Source organism: Bombina bombina, chromosome 5, assembly GCF_027579735.1.
Source record: "Bombina bombina isolate aBomBom1 chromosome 5, aBomBom1.pri, whole genome shotgun sequence".
Taxonomy (NCBI): domain Eukaryota; kingdom Metazoa; phylum Chordata; class Amphibia; order Anura; family Bombinatoridae; genus Bombina; species Bombina bombina.
Window position 1 is genome coordinate 777020174 of NC_069503.1, and position 16634 is coordinate 777036807.

At 37.7% G+C, this 16634-nt stretch overlaps 1 protein-coding gene across 1 annotated transcript in view; it reads left to right on the top strand.

The window, feature by feature from the left end:
• The window catches only part of FBXO15 (F-box protein 15), a 644716-nt gene extending 631940 nt beyond the window's left edge, over positions 1-12776 (top strand). The window contains exon 8 of the mRNA XM_053714867.1: positions 12459-12776. The gene's annotated coding sequence lies outside the window, so the exon portion shown is untranslated. The remainder of the gene's footprint in view (positions 1-12458) is intronic.
• The last annotated feature ends 3858 nt before the right edge of the window (positions 12777-16634 follow it).

Sequence of the window (16634 nt, forward strand, 5' to 3'; positions counted from 1 at the left end):
CCCTAGCGATGTTAGAAGTCTCAAAGATAATTCGCTGGGCAGAGATTCACTCTTGCAACCTATCAGCTATCCATATCCCAGGTGTAGAGAACTGGGAGGCGGATTTTCTAAGTCGTCAGACTTTTCATCCGGGGGAGTGGGAACTCCATCTGGAGGTGTTTGCTCAATTGGTTCATCGTTGGGGCAAACCAGAACTGGATCTCATGGCGTCTTGCCAGAATGCCAAGCTTCCTTGTTACGGATCCAGATCCAGGGACCCCAAGGCAACGCTGATAGATGCTCTAGCAGCGCCTTGGTCCTTCAACCTGGCTTATGTGTTTCCACCGTTTCCTCTGGACAGTTTTCTGCGTTATCTATTCTTTTGCACAAGCGTCTGGCGGATGTCCCAGACGTTCAGGCATTTTGTCAGGCTTTAGTTAGAATCAAGCCTGTGTTTATACCTGTTGCTCCACCATGGAGTTTAAATTTGGTTCTTAAAGTTCTTCAGGGGGTTCCGTTTGAACCTCTTCATTCCATAGATATCAAACTTTTATCTTGGAAAGTTCTTTTTTTGGTAGCTATTTCCTCGGCTCGTAGAGTTTCCGAGTTATCTGCCTTACAATGTGATTCTCCTTATCTGATCTTCCATGCAGATAAGGTAGTTCTGCGTACCAAACCTGGGTTTTTACCTAAGGTGGTATCTAATAAGAATATCAATCAAGAGATTGTTGTTCCGTCTTTGTGTCCTAATCCTTCTTCAAAGAAGGAACGTCTATTACACAATCTGGACATGGTTCGTGCTTTAAAGTTTTACTTGCAAGCTACTAAAGATTTTCGTCAAACATCTACTTTGTTTGTTATCTACTCTGGACAGAGGAGAGGTCAAAAGGCTTCGGCAATCTCTCTTTCTTTTTGGCTAAAAAGCATAATCCGCTTAGCTTATGAGACTGCTGGCCAGCAGCCTCCAGAAAGGATTACAGCTCATTCTACTAGAGCTGTGGCTTCCACATGGGCCTTTAAAAATGAGGCTTCTGTTGAACAGATTTGCAAGGCGGCGACTTGGTCTTCGCTTCATACTTTTTCAAAATTCTACAAATTAGATACTTTTGCTTCTTCGGAGGCTATTTTTGGGAGAAAGGTTTTACAGGCAGTGTGGTACCTTCCGTTTAAGTACCTGCCTTGTCCCTCCCTTCATCCGTGTACTTTAGCTTTGGTATTGGTATCCCACAAGTAATGGATGATCCGTGGACTGGATACACCTTACAAGAGAAAACATAATTTATGCTTACCTGATAAATTTATTTCTCTTGTGGTGTATCCAGTCCACGGCCCGCCCTGTCATTTTAAGGCAGGTATTTTTTTATTTTAAACTACAGTCACCACTGCACCCTATGGTTTCTCCTTTCTCTGTTATGGCAGTTAGGGGAGGAGCTATATAGACAGCTCTACTCTTGCAACTTCCTGTTGGGAATGAGAATATCCCACAAGTAATGGATGATCCGTGGACTGGATACACCACAAGAGAAATACATTTATCAGGTAAGCATAAATTATGTTATTTCTAAAACATACATTTTGCATTCAAACATGCACTTAACTGTTAAGAATGATCTAATTCACATTTCTGCTTCTTCACTAAGTACCTTGATCAATATGAATAGATAATTTAAAGGGACAGTCTAGTAAAAAATAAACTTTCATGATTCAGTTCGGGCGTGTCATTTTAAAAATTTTCCAATTTACTTTTATCATCAAATGTGCTTTGTTCTTTTGGTGTTCTTTGTTGAAAGCTAAACCTAGGTAAGCTCATATGCCACCTCTTATCTGAATGCATTTTGAAATGTTCACTACTAGAGGGCATTAGTTCATGTGTGCCATATATATAACTTTGTGCCCACGCCGTGGAGTTACTTAGGAGTCAGCACTGATTGGCTAAAATGCTAGTCTGTCAAAAGAACTGAGATAAGGGGGCAGTCTGCAGAGGCTTAGATACAAGGTAATCACTGAGGTAAAAAGTGTGATAATAATAATTGTGTTTGTTATGCAAAATTGGGGAATGAGCAATAGAGAGATTATCTACCTTTTTAAACAATAAAAATTCTGGTGTAGACTGTCCCTTTAAAGAAGAAGACATGTAGAGGCAAACTATACACCAATTTACACCAAGAATTTCCTTTTACTCTTACAAAAAGAGGACATTTCTCTGTAAACTGTCAAAAAATAATGCTCAGTGGCTGCTGCCTGCAGGTTAATTGCTAAGAAAAACACTGGCTTGCTGCTGCAGTTGAAAATAAACAAGGGATGATACAGGCTTGCTTCTCCAGTTGAAAATAATAAAGAGATGATACAGGCTTGCTGCTGCAGAAATATATCAAAAAGGGATGATGCAGACTTGCTGCTGCAGTTAAATATTAAAAAGAGACAACACAGGCTGCTGCAGTTTGATTGATTAAGACAAGACAACACAGGCTTTTTCCATCCTTCCAGTTGAATATAAAAGAGACATCACACAAACACAGGCTTGCACCTGTTGAATATACGGAGACAACACAGGCTTTGTAGAAGACACTGGCTTAGAGGCTGACTTTGCTGTTGTAGAAGACACTGGCCTAGAGGCTGGCTCTGCTTTTGTAGAAGACACTGGCCTAGAGGCTGACTCTACTGTTGTAGAAGACACTGGCCTAGAGGCTGTCTCTTCTGTTGTAGAAGACACTGGCTTTGAGGCTGACTTTGCTGTTGTAGAAGACACTGGCCTAAAGGCTGGCTCTGCTATTGTTGAAGACACTGTCCTAGAGGCTGACTTTGCTGTTGTAGTAGACACTGGCTTAGAGGCTGACTCTGCTGTTGTAGAAGACACTGGCCTAGAGGCTGGCTCTGCTATTGTTGAAGACACTGTCCTAGAGGCTGACTTTGCTGTTGTAGTAGACACTGGCCTAGAGGCTGACTCTGCTGTTGTAGTAGACACTGGCTTAGAGGCTGACTTTGCTGTTGTAGAAGACACTGGCTTAGAGGCTGACTTTGCTGTTGTAGAAGACACTGGCCTAGAGGCTGGCTCTGCTGTTGTAGAAGACACTGGCCTAGAGGCTGGCTCTGCTATTGTTGAAGACACTGGACTAGAGGCTGACTTTGCTGTTGTAGAAGACACTGGTCTAGAGGCTGGCTCCGCTGTTGTTGAAGACACTGGCCTAGAGGCTGACTCTGCTGTTGTTGAAGACACTGGCCTAGAGGCTGGCTCTGCTATTGTTGAAGACACTGGCCTAGAGGCTGGCTCTGCTGTTGTAGAAGACACTGACCTAGAGGCTGGCTCTGCTGTTGTAGAAGACACTGGCCTAGAAACTGACTTTGCTGTTGTAGAAGATACTGGCCTAGAGGCTGACTTTGCTGTTGTAGAAGACACTGGCCTAGAGGCTGACTCTGCTGTTGTTGAAGACACTGGCCTAGAGGCTGACTCTGCTGTTGTTGAAGACACTGGCCTAGAGGCTGGCTTTGCTTTTGTAGAAGACCTAGGCTTTGCTGTTTATTGAATATAAAAGCGACAGTGTTCGAGAATAAGGTAGTGGGGGAGCGAGAGAGAGAAAAATAGAGATAAGAGTGAGAGAGTTCAGAAAGAGTCACAATCAGGGTTGCAAACGCAAAGGATGTGTCATGGATCATTAATATTATTCCTGCTGCCCCTTTAATTCTTTCTGAGCTCACACCTTGCAAGGTTATTTAAGCTCTGGTCACGCCCATTCACCTTGCTTCAGTATTGATTTTGAGTTAGTTTCTAAGCAGGTATCCTGACCCGCAACTGGAACTTCCTCGCTACACTAAGGATTACAATCCAACTTCTAGGACCTATTGTCGTTCTTACTAGAAGCCACACACTTGTTTTCTGCACCGTGTTTCTGCAAAACTTTATTCCCAGCCTGTTTTGTTTAGACGCCAACTAGCATGAATTACCGCCACAGGACTTCATCAAAACTCAGTTCAAACCTGAACCTGCTGCTGTAGGAATCAGCCTCTATCTCTCCGCTACCACGGAGTTCCTCTGACAACTCATCTGTAAGAGCGGTACTTACCAGAACATAACATCGAAGTGTGAGTCTGTTTTCCACTGATTAACTGTTACTTCATATTTTTCATACAGCACACAAACCTGGAGGTTGCTTAACTCTGCTCACGCTACCAAACCACAGCGTCTCTCATCACAGCAGCCAAGCAGCCTGTCAGTTCCTGTTTCCACACAGCGCTATCAGGGACTCACTGACAGCTCCGGCACAGCTTCCTCTATTAACCTCTGAGCTGCTGAATCACCAATCCATTGCCGCAACACTAGTTACTCAGAGTGATACAGACAGTATTCTTAGGAACTGTGTTAACCTCTCTAAGTATTTACATCACCATTCATTTGTTAATTTGTGGCTGTACACAAGCTCATTGCAAAAAGAGACATTACCTATTGTTCTACTTTTAAAACCTGTTACCATACCTGACTCAGAAATACTGTTCAGGTTAATACGAATTCAAGAGTAAAACCTCTAACGCCTAACAAGGAGATACATTGTACAATTCACTCTGTATCTAATCTGTAAGGCAAACATTCCACTCATTTTAATCCGCAGTTGTTATCCACTAGGTTTATACTCAGTTCTTACAGGATGTCAGACATTTTCTAAGATATGTTGTGCCTCAGGGATGGTGTACTACTGTGTTAACTGCTCAAAATCACCCAGGGGCCCGGGAATAAAGGCAGCAAAAGAGTAGTATTCATTTATTTATTGAGCACACAAGACAGCAACGTTTCGGGAGTACCCCTTCCTTAATCATGCAATATAAAATACTGATACACTAAAAAAATAAAGGGTTTTCACACTTGTAACACTCAATATGTGGTATATTTGGTTAAATGCCCATGTGGGTGTGGTTATGTGGGTGAGACCACTAGATCTATCAGATATAGAATCATTGAACATAAGAGTTCAGTTAGAAATAATAATTTTCTTGCCCCAGTTTCTTGACATTTTTCCAAAATGGGCCATGCTGTAAATCAGCTGCGGTTCCAAATTATTGAATTTGTCCCTAGACCAAAGAGGGGTGGGGACAGAAATCTACTGTTAAAACAAAGAGAATGTTTCTGGATATTCGAATTAGGTGGCATGAATAGGGACTGGGATCTTTCTATATTTCTGTTGTAAAAAAAAAAAAAAAAATCCAATAGTTCTTGTACACATTTGTATTTCTCTTTGCTACATTCGGACTATTTAATATTTGGTCCAAATTGTATTTACATTTTGTAACAATGTCTCTTTCTAAAAAGTTTGTCTAACTTTAAAAGTATATAAAATTTATTGTAACGTAAATTGAAATTTAAACAATTAAACATATGTTTCCGTTTCTAGTTAAGATTACACAATATTGTTTAGTGTCCTATTGAAGTATTTTGATCAAGTCTAGTGTGTGAAACAGTTAACTTTGTGAATATCCATTACTGCCCTCTTGTGGTGGTTGGGTATATAAGGACACCTTGTATCAATATTTTATATTGCATGATTAAGGGAGGTGTACTCCCGAAACGTTGCTGTCTTGTGAGCTCAATAAATAATTGAATACCACTCTTTTGCTGCCTTCCTGCATTGGAATCTTTTGGATATCGTTGGGTCTTTGTGGTGACCTAGGTTGGCGTGCAGTGGCCTGTTGTGCTGGACTGACTCTGCTTTCTTCTGCCAGGGAATAAAGGGACAGTATACACCAATTTTAATATAACTGCATATAATAGACACTACTATAAAGAAGAATATGCACAGAAACTGATCTAAAAACTAGTATGTAACCTTTTAAAAACTTACTTAGAAGCTCCCAGTTTTGCACTGTAAATGAGGATAGGCTGGGACACCCACTGTAAGGTGCTGAGAAAGCAGGAAGAGCAGACACTCCACATGAAAAGACCCATTACATAAATAGGAGCAAGCAGGAGTATGTACACTTGAGACTTCATCTGACACTTTGGAGCTTGGTTAGGACTCTGAAAATAAGCACAAAAATAAGAAAAACTATAACGGATCATCTACATAACATTTATGCTAGGGGTCATCAATTGTGGCCCCCCAGAGGTTTTGGAACTACATTTCCTATGATGCTCAGCCTGCTAAAATGTTGGCTGAGCATCATGGGAAATGTATTTCCAAAACTTCTGGAGGTCCACAATTGATTTATGCAAAGGAAAAATCTAGTGTACAGTGTCTTAACTGTTGTGTTGTAGCTGCATTAAGGGAAGGGGGTGGGAGTGTCAGACTCTGGAATAGATTTTATTGTGTGTTACTGCTTACTTGAAGGGACATGAAACCTAAACTTTTTTCTTTCGTGTTGTTATTATTATATTTAAGCAACTTTTTTCTATTCTATTTCTATTAACAATTTTGCTTCATTCTCTATATCCTTTGTAGAAAGAACTAGCAGAACACATCAGTTTGCCTATGACAAGAGGCATACAGGTATATATGTTGTGATGTGCATCAAGACCACCAATCAGCATTCAATAGTTAGGTCCCATCTCCTGAGACTACACTATTCTGTTTAACAAAGAATATCAATAGCTAAGTAAATTAGTTAATAGAAGCATTTGTATGCTGTATATCTGAATCATTAAGGAAGAATATTGGGTTTTATGTCCTTTTAATTACTGCAGCAGGAGTCAGTAGTAGTACTAGTATTACTAATAAAATAATATTGTATACTAAAATATTGCACGAGCAATGGATAATAAGACACACTGCATGTCACAAACAGTACTATAATATCAGTGGTGGGGTGTGGTTATGACCTTATTAAGGACTATATTATGAGAAGAGCGCTAAATTGCACTTTTGGTGGACACGTTATTTGCGTTCACATCAGTAATACCGACACACCAAACAAGTTGAGCACAATATGAACGCGACCTCGCGTTTGCATGGCATGGAAGCTTTGCACTTACTAGAGCGAGCTTCCATAGGCTCCAATGGAAGTCTTGTTCTGTTGCCGATACACGGCACAGAACCTAGCGCAGCGAAGGGGGTAAGTCATGCAGCATTGGGCAGCAAAGTTTAAATATCTATGTATATGAATATATACATATATATTTGTGTTAATATGTGTATATACATATAGTAACACTTAAATATATATGAATATAAGCATATATATATCTACAATTTTAACACAGTCCCAATAGACCGCAATGTAAAGGCACTTTTCAGTGCCATTTTTTCTAACACCCCATATCCCCTCTCTTTAACGCCTTATAACTGCTTTGTGCAGTTATTTAATAAAAAATAAAAAAGATACTCCTATTTCTTTCATGTAATTGGCAAGAGTCCATGAGCTAGTGACGTATGGGATATACAATCCTACTAGGAGGGGCAAAGTTTCTCAAACCTCAAAATGCCTATAAATACACCCCTCACCACACCCACAATTCAGTTTTACAAACTTTGCCTCCTATGGAGGTGGTGAAGTAAGTTTGTGCTTGATTTCTATGTTTTCTTCTATGATAAGCGCTTCTAAGCATTTTGAATTCCAATTCCTCTCAGGGTACAGTGTTTGTCCAGGGGATGTGAAGGGAGTATCGCCTATTGATTTTAAAGTTTCTCTGTTATCGGTCGTAGGGATTCAGTATGTTTTTCTTATTTAAGACACTCTCAGCTATGGTTTGGTGCTTTATGTATTAATATACCGTTTTAAATATATGTATTTTACTTATATTTGCCATGAGTCAGGTCTATGTATATTTCCTTTTGCAGACTGTCAGTTTTAGTTAGGGAAGCATGTTTAGAAAGTTATTTGTCTTACCTGGGGTATAGTCCTTTTTTCAAATTGACTGCTTTTTCTTTTAATTTCGCGGGCAAAATTAGGCTCGAGAGGGTGCAATTTGCTGTTATTTATTGCGTCATTCTTGGGGCAAGAATTTTTTTTGTCGCGATGGTACGTCTTTGATGACGCAAGTTCGTAATTTCCGCCGTCTTAGTTGACGCCAGGTTTCCTTGCACGAGGTTGCGTCTGTTATGACGCAAGTTGCGTCATTTCCGGATGTTGCTGGCGCCAAAAAAAAAATTCAACTTCCTTTTGTGTCGTGCGTCATACTTGGCGCCAAAATATTTAGTTTATTTTTCACCCCACTTACTATAGGCCTCTTGCCTTCTTTATGCTCAGAGGGCTATGCTGTTTGCATTTCATTTTTTCACATTCCTGAAACTGCCATATAAGAAATGTGTAAATTTTTCTTTAATGTTGTTTTTTCTTTTACATTTTGCAAGATGTCTCAATCTGATCCTGTCTCAGAAGCGTTCAATATTTTAGAACTCCGTGCTATTTTCAGGGCTCTTCAGGTTTGGCCTCTGTTAAAGAGAGAACCATTCATTTCTTTTCAGACGGACAATATCACTGTGGCATATGTCAATCATCAGGATGGGAATCACAGTCACCTAGCTATGAAAGAAGTATCTTGGATTCTTTCTTGGGCAGAATCCAGGTCTTGTCTAATTTCTGCGGTGCATATCCCATGTGTAGACAATTGGGAAGCGGATTATCTCAGCCGTCAGACCTTACATCCGGGAAATGGTCTCTCCATGCAGATGTAGTTTGTCAAATTGTACAGATGGTGGGGTCTTCCAGAAATAGATCGGATGGCTTCTCATCTAAACAAGAAACTTCCCAGGTACCTGTCCAGGTCCAGGGATCATTTAGCAGTTCCTTGGTTTTACCAACCTGCTTATATCTTTCTGCCTCTAGCTCTTCTTGCAAGAGTGATTTGCAAAATCTTTATGGAACGATCGTTTGTGTTTCTGATAGCACCAGCGCGGCCTCACAAGTTTTGGTATGCGGATCTTGTTCGAATGTCCAGTTGCCAGCCTTGGCCACTTCCTCTAAGACCAGACCTTCTGTCTCAAGGGCTGTTTTCCCATCAGGATCTCAAATCGTTAAATTTGAAGGTATGGAAATTGAATGCTTAGTTCTTAGTCATAGAGGTTTCTCTGACTCAGTAATTAATACTATGCTACAGGCTCATAAGTCTGTTTCAAGAAAGATTTATTATCGAGTTTGGAAGACCTATATTTCATGGTGTTCTCATAAATTCTCCTAGCATTCTTTTGGAATTCCTAGAATTTTACAGTTTCTTCAGGATGGTTTTTCATAAGGGTTTGTCTGCAAGTACTGTAAAGGGACAAATCTCTGCTCTTTCTGTTTTATTTCATAGAAAGATTGCTAAGCTTCCTGATATTCACTGTTTTGTTCAGGCTTTGGTTCGTATCAAGCCTGTTATTAAATCAATCTCTCCTCCTTAATTTGGTTTTGAGGACTTTGCAGGCTCCTCCTTTTGAGTGTTGTTTCTTTTGGCTATCTCTTCAGCTAGAAGAGTTTCCGAATTGTCTGCTCTCTCTTGTGAGTCTCCTTTTCTGATTTTCCATCAGGATAAGGCTGCGTACTTTGTTTAAATGTCTTCCTATGGTTGTGAATTCTAACAATATTAGTAGGGAAATTTTTGTTCCTTCCTTGTGTACTAATCCCAAGAATGCTCTTGAAAAATATTTCCATTCTTTGGATGTTGTAAGAGCTTTTAAATATTATGTTGAAGCTACTAAAGATTTCAGGAAGACTTCTAGTCTATTTGATGTCTTCTGTGGTTCTTGGAAAGGTCAGAAAGGTTCAGCCATTTCTTTGGCATCTTGGTTAAAGCTTTTGATTCATAAAGCTTATTGGGAGGCGGGACAGTCCCCACCTCAGAGGATCACAGCTCATTCTACTAGATCAGTCTCCACTTCTTGGGCTTTTAAGAATGAAGCTTCAGTTGATCAGATTTGCAAAGCAGCAATTTGGTCTTCTTTGCATACATTTACTAAATTTTACCATTCTAATGTATTTGCTTCTTCTGAAGCAGTCTTTGGTAGAAAAGTTCTTCAGGCAGCTGTTTTAGTTTGATTCTTCTGTTAATGTTTTAAGTTTTTTTCTTTCAATTAATGAGAAAAACTTATTTTTTGTGGATTTAATTTTGTCAGCGTAAAATGGCTGTTTTTATTTTATCCCCCCCCTTTCTAGTGACTCTTCTGTGGACTTCCACATCTTGGGTATTTCTATCCCATACGTCACTATCTCATGGTCTCTTGCCAATTACATGAGGAACTTACCTGATAAATTAATTTCTTTCATATTGGCAAGAGTCCATGAGACCCACCCTTTTTTCTGGTGGTTATGATTTTTTTTGTATAAAAGCACAATTATATTTCCAGTTCCTCTTTTTTGTATGCTTTTTTACTCCTTTTTCTATCACCCCACTACTTTCTATTCGTTAAACTGAATTGTGGGTGTGGTAAGGGATGTGTTGATAGGCATTTTGAGGTTTGAGAAAATGTGCCCCTCCTGGTATGATTGTATATCCCATACATCACTAGTTAATGGACTCTTGCCAATATGAAATAAATTAATTTATCAGCTAAGTTCTTACATAAATTATGTTTTTTCTTCTTCAAAAGGAGCACTACACTTTAGTTTGGGGACAATTGAGGGATATTTATTTCATTAACCATAGGTCTTACCCCTGGTTGATGAAGTCTAGCGCAAAGTGCTACCGCATGCTCGCGATAGCATTAACCATCCACTCGTAAGGGCTCGTTATTTAAATTAGTGCTCCACTTGTAATCTAGCTCTAAGTAAATAAAATATAATTAATATAACATTATCAGTCTGGCAGCCATGTGCCTTAAAGCCGTTCAGCATACAAGAGCAGCCAATCCATGTAGGCATAAGCATTTCACTGCAAATAGTTTCCAAGTCACAATCTTGCTGAACTCATAAATGAAGTTATCAAGTATGTAATTATCTCTATTATATTTTCATTATTATTATTTCCTATGATAATCTTGCAATAAAACACGAGATGGCAGTCATGCCTTTTCTGACATTATTAATTCATATGGAAAATGTACTTAACATGGTTGTACTACCAGTGAAACAACTTGTCCATAATTGGATGTGTCATAAGAAAGTTGTTCACAGGTGAATGATGCATCCCAACTGCTCTACTTTATTTGTCTTTGGGCTCCTAGCATGAGATTGTTGGTTGACATTCTTGTGAACATTTTAAGATGATAATTCTTCAGTGGGTTCATTTGACTCTAGCACCCTAGGATGGTTAGCAATACTGCAAATGCCCTTTAGTTATGGCTGTTGGACATAAAAAGATAAATGTTACATATAATGGTTAGGATGACTGTACCTTAACATTATAGTTCAAGATAATTAAACCCTTCAGATTTTTTAGGATCCTTGAGCATGCATCTTCTAAAAATCACAGCAATTTACCCTCAATAGGCAATTCATTAATGTGAAGGTTATCGTATTTGTCCTATTTGTTTTTTGTTTTCTTAATGAAGACAAAGTGGTTCTCTGGTCAGTTCAATAATTGTTGCCATTGGATATCACAAAGGTTGTATGCCAGTAAAAACTGAATTCTTGCTGGATTTTATGTTTCATTCTTCAAGGGCAGTTTGCATTTCTTTGGCATCTGTCACTCATACCTGTTCTGAAGACTTTGGCTAAGCAGATGCTAGGAAGTGGCTATATTCCACTTTGCTTCTATTTTTTCTTTCCACGTGATTTGCTTAGTTTCAATTTGTTTTCTTTTTTGGCCAACCTCATATTAATTGTTTTGGAAATTATTTGTTTCCTACTAGAGTTAATCAAGATATACAGAAATTAAATCATTCTGAATTTCTTGGCTCAATACATCTTTTTGGAATCTTAAAGGGATACTAAACACCAAAATTGTTATTGTTTAAAAAGATAGATAATCCCTTTATTTCCCTGTTTTGCATAACCAACACTGTTATATAAATATACTTTTTCCTCTGTAATTACCTTGTATCTAAGGTTCTGCAGACTGCCTGCTTATCTCCGATCTTTTGACAGACTTATTTCAGACGGTGCTGACTCTTAAATAACTCCACGTGCGCGAGCACAATGTTATTTATATGAAACACATGAACTAATGCCCTCTAGCTATGAAAAACTGTCAAATGCATTCAGATAAGAGGCTGCCTTCAAGGGCTTAGAAATGAGCAAATGAGCCTACCTAGGTTTAGCTTTCAACTAAGAATACCAAGAGAAAAAGGAAATTTGATGGATGGCAAAAGTAAATTAGAAAGTTGTTCAAAATTACATGCCCTATCTGAATCATTAAAGTTTAATTTGGACTTTACTATCTCTTTAAATCAACTGAAAAAGTGGGGATTTTGGTTTCTTTCTAACCCTCCTAGTAGAGAATACTCTTCTTCAGTGAATGTTTGTAATGAAGGTAACTAAAATATCTGAATTGACATGTTTTTCACTCTTTTGTTGTTTCACTAGGAAATTGTGGATTAATACAATATTTATATGCTGTGCTAAAGTGATTTCCATTGCAACAGTTACTTCAGAGAGATTGCCACTGCTACAGTAATTGCTTAATTGTTTTGTTTTCTTTTTAGGCCGTATGAGATTCATTCTCCCAAGCTATATGTTTTGGAAAATTAAGAAATCATCTTTAGCAGCTGATAGAAGACACTAAATAAAGGAAGACTTATTGAAGACTTGTTAGTTTTGAGCCAATGTTAAGCTTTACTTCTATACTTGTTTACAATACTATGAATGCTAATGTTGCAAGAGGCTTCATTTATATTTTATGTGATTACTTTGTTAAAATAAAATGTCTTTAATAGGGTGCATTTGTCAGAATGTGTGCCGTCTACTGCACCAAAAAAGAAAAAGTACCTCAGTTGCAAAGAACAATGCCCAAAACTAAACGTTTTTCATTTCATACAGTATGTTAAAAAAGAAATAGGATATTTTACAAATTGCATGTATTTCTTTTGAATTTTGATTTTATCATTTGATGTGAATAAAGAATGTAAACTTTGTTCTCCATATACTCTTTTTTTGTTTTTGTTTTTTTGTTTTTTGCTTACGTTTTCTATTTTAAGGTTTGTGCATTGTTATATAATTTAAATGCTTGATTTATGCTAGATGTATGTCAACATGTAATTGTGCAAAATAAAAGTCTATGGTTAATACATTGCATTGCAAGTTCCTGTATGTTTCTTTAGGAAATGATTTAGGTCTACTGTGTAGAATATTATGGGGATACAAAAATAAGTAAATGGGAAAACAAAGCTAGATAGTGCTGCCTTACTGCTGAAGCATGCAGAAATAGCAGGGACTTTCTGTTGTTGGCGAGACTCACACTATAAGATCTCTGAAAGAACCCTTATCAGGAGCTGTTCTTCAGGGCTTAGTGAAGAGGGCAGTACCAAGTACAGCAAGCCATTGCTAAGGGGTCAAACAAATATTGTATATCAGTTTGCTACAATCAATATTTCTACCGTTAAGTGAGAACAATATTGTAGAGATAAATCTGCATATGGGAATGATTATTTTAACATTTATAAGATACAGTATACTCCACCAATACGTATTCTAAAAACCTTATTCTGTCATTAGACCAATTATAATACACTTTACAAATTCACTCACATTAGAATAGGAATTGAATATATTAAAATCATTGAACAAGTCATCAACAATTGCATTATAAAGCCAGATCTACCAGATGTACCATTTTAGTAGCTAACCTTTTACAAATTGCAATTTGTTTATATCCTTCTGGTGATATGGCATCCAGAACTTCACACAATACTCAAGATGAGGCCTTACTAGTGACCTTCTCTGGCCTTTCGCTCATCAGGGACATCCCTTAGGAGCAACCCTTCTAAATTATTTTCGGATAAAAAAGGTACTTATGAATCTGAAGAATCCTCTTCTGAGGATGGATTTTCTAAACCTCAGAACCCTGCCTCTATGGCAGAGGATATGTAATTTCAGGCTTGAGCATACTCATTCCCTTATATGGGAGATTTTAATTGCTTTGGAAGTAGAGGATTTTTCTGCTACAGTTTAGCAACCACTTTAAAAATGACATTTTTTAAGGCAACCCCCAAACATCTTTCTTCTTTTCTGCTTCCTGATTCAGTTTCTGATCTCATTCCTAATAAATGGCAATAGCCATTCCAATCCTTTTTTTTTTTTTAGTCTTCTAAGTTCAAAATTATGTTCCCTCTTCCCACTGGAAATACAGATATATGGGAAACTATTCGTAAGGTGGACGCAGCTATATCAACTCTTGTTAGGCGTACTACTAATTCTTTGGAGGGTAGCACCTCTTTTAAGGATCCTTTGGATAGATAGCTTTCATAGTTTTGAAGAGATCCAGGATTGTTTGAACCTCCTGAGAATTGCAGATCACTTTATTTGTGATGCAGCCAAAGAAATGGTTCACATTAACGCAAAGAATGCTGCTTTTGCTATTTTAACTAGGCAAAGTTGTATGGCTCAATTCTTGGTCTGCTGACTTCTAAACGCAGGCTTTTATCTCTTCCCTTTCAGGATGAAGCCCTGTTTGGGCCAGGACTGGATGCTATCATTGCCACAGTAACTGGGGGTGGTTGGGGGTAAAAGAGCTTTCCTGCCTCCAGTAAAAAAGTGTATGCTTAGAATCACAGAATCAAAATTCTTCCCACAGTTCAGGTTTCCCCAAATCTTCCTGGAATCCCAACTCTTCTTGGTCTAAGAGCAAGCAGACACAGAAGTCTACCTTAGCCACCAAGGCTGCATGAAAGTGCATCCCCCATTTCACATCAGTCTCTGCCAAGGGCCAGATCTTTTTTTGTGAGGGTTGGGGGAAGTCTATACAAAATCCTTTGGTGTTGGAAATAGTTTCTCAAAGTTTATCAAATTTTATCTTCTGAGCAAAACAATCTCAAGGAAACTTCTACTTCTGTAACTTTCTATTTTGTGTGAAAGATCTGAAAACAATGGGTGTTATTGCTCCAGTCCAAGCTTCAGAAATAAACCAGGGATTTTATTCCAATCTCTTTTTTTTTTTTTAAACTTTTATTTAAATCTAGCATTATATTGAGAAAAAAAGAAATCAAATTACAAATTTTGCGCCACGCAGGGCCTGATGTTACATATTACAATTAATGTAGACAATACAAGAAAAATAAAAAAGTTGTCAGTATTTCACAGAATTATACCAAAACATAGATTCTAAAATAAATTATATTCTCTGCTGGAGTCTTTTCTTTCCCTTTTTATTCCATTCTCTCAACATTACAACAAAAAAAAAAAGAGAAAAAAAAAGGGGGGGGGGAGAGGGAAGGAATCTTGACCCACCAGTTTGAGGCTTGAGCAGAGTGGATTACCAAACCCCCAGCAAAACTAGCTCTGAATTTCTGAAAGGGTAAATCATATATTCTATCTCATTCGGTGATGGCGTTTTAATAGTAAGTAAGTAAGTAATAAGTACTGACCATTTTTTAAAGAAACCTTCGATATCCTTTTCCTTTTCCATATTGGTATCTTTTTGCTCTAGTATACACTGTTTTTTTAGACAGTTTTTAAGCTCATTTATACTAGGGTTCCTACTTCCTTTCCATTTCTTAAAAATCAAGTACCTTGCCGCTAAGATAATCATATTCACTATTTTATTATACATCCGCAGATTTTTAGTCGCGTCCCATAGAAAAATTACATCAGCCACTTTAAATTTTAAAGGGGAAATTTTTAATACTTGATTGATCCAGTATTCAATCTTAAGCCAAAAGCATTTGATTCTGGGACATTCCCAGATCATATGAATGAGATCTGCTGATAAAAATGAACATTTTGGACATTTACAGAAATTAATGTTCCCATATCTAGACCCCTTCTTCGGGGTATAGTAGGTCCTATATAATAGCTTTATATGAGTCTCTCTCCATGTAGCTGATAAGGTAATTTGTAAGACTTTTGAAATGGAAGCATGAATTTTACTTACATTTATATCCTCTTGAGGTATTATTAAATTCCATGCGGTTAATAAGTTTCCTAAATTCTTTTCCCCTTTGTTAGAAATTAAGAATTGATAACATGGGGAAATTGACATAAATCCGTTCCTTGCTAACACAAGCCAGTTCTCCAACTTTCCCAGGGACCAATTCCAGCCCGATTCATTTACCATCTTGGAGATAAAATGCCTTATTTGTAAATATGCAAAGAATTCTTTGTTACAAAGGTTAAATTCTCGTTTCAAGTTCTCAAACGTTTTAATGCAAAGTCTATTCTTATCTATCATCTGAGAAATATTATACAAGCCTAAGGTGTGCCAGTTCTGAAAAGAAACCGATTGTAGTCCCGCTTGAAATTTAGGGTTTCCTTTAATTGGCATATAGTCAGAAATGCTGTTTTTGATGGATAATATCTTACAGATCTTCCACCATGCTTGTAAAGGATACATTAACGTTTTGAGTCTTTTGATTTCTTGGGGAATTAATTTGATATTACAATGTATTAAAGCTAAAGGAAGAAAGGGAGAGCTTACACTTTTTTCAAGTTCATTGTTTATTGTATAATCTTTATTTAAAATCCAGTCGATCACTATTCGAGCAAGAAAAGCCAGGTTATATAATTGTATGTCTGGCAGTGCCAATCCCCCATACTTTCTAGGCAACGATAGTTTCAGTAGCGATATTCTGGGCTTTTTGTTCTGCCATATAAAGTTTCTTATCATGCTGTTGATTTTACCAACATCCTTCCGTTTAAGCATTACTGAGGTATTCTGCAAAATATAT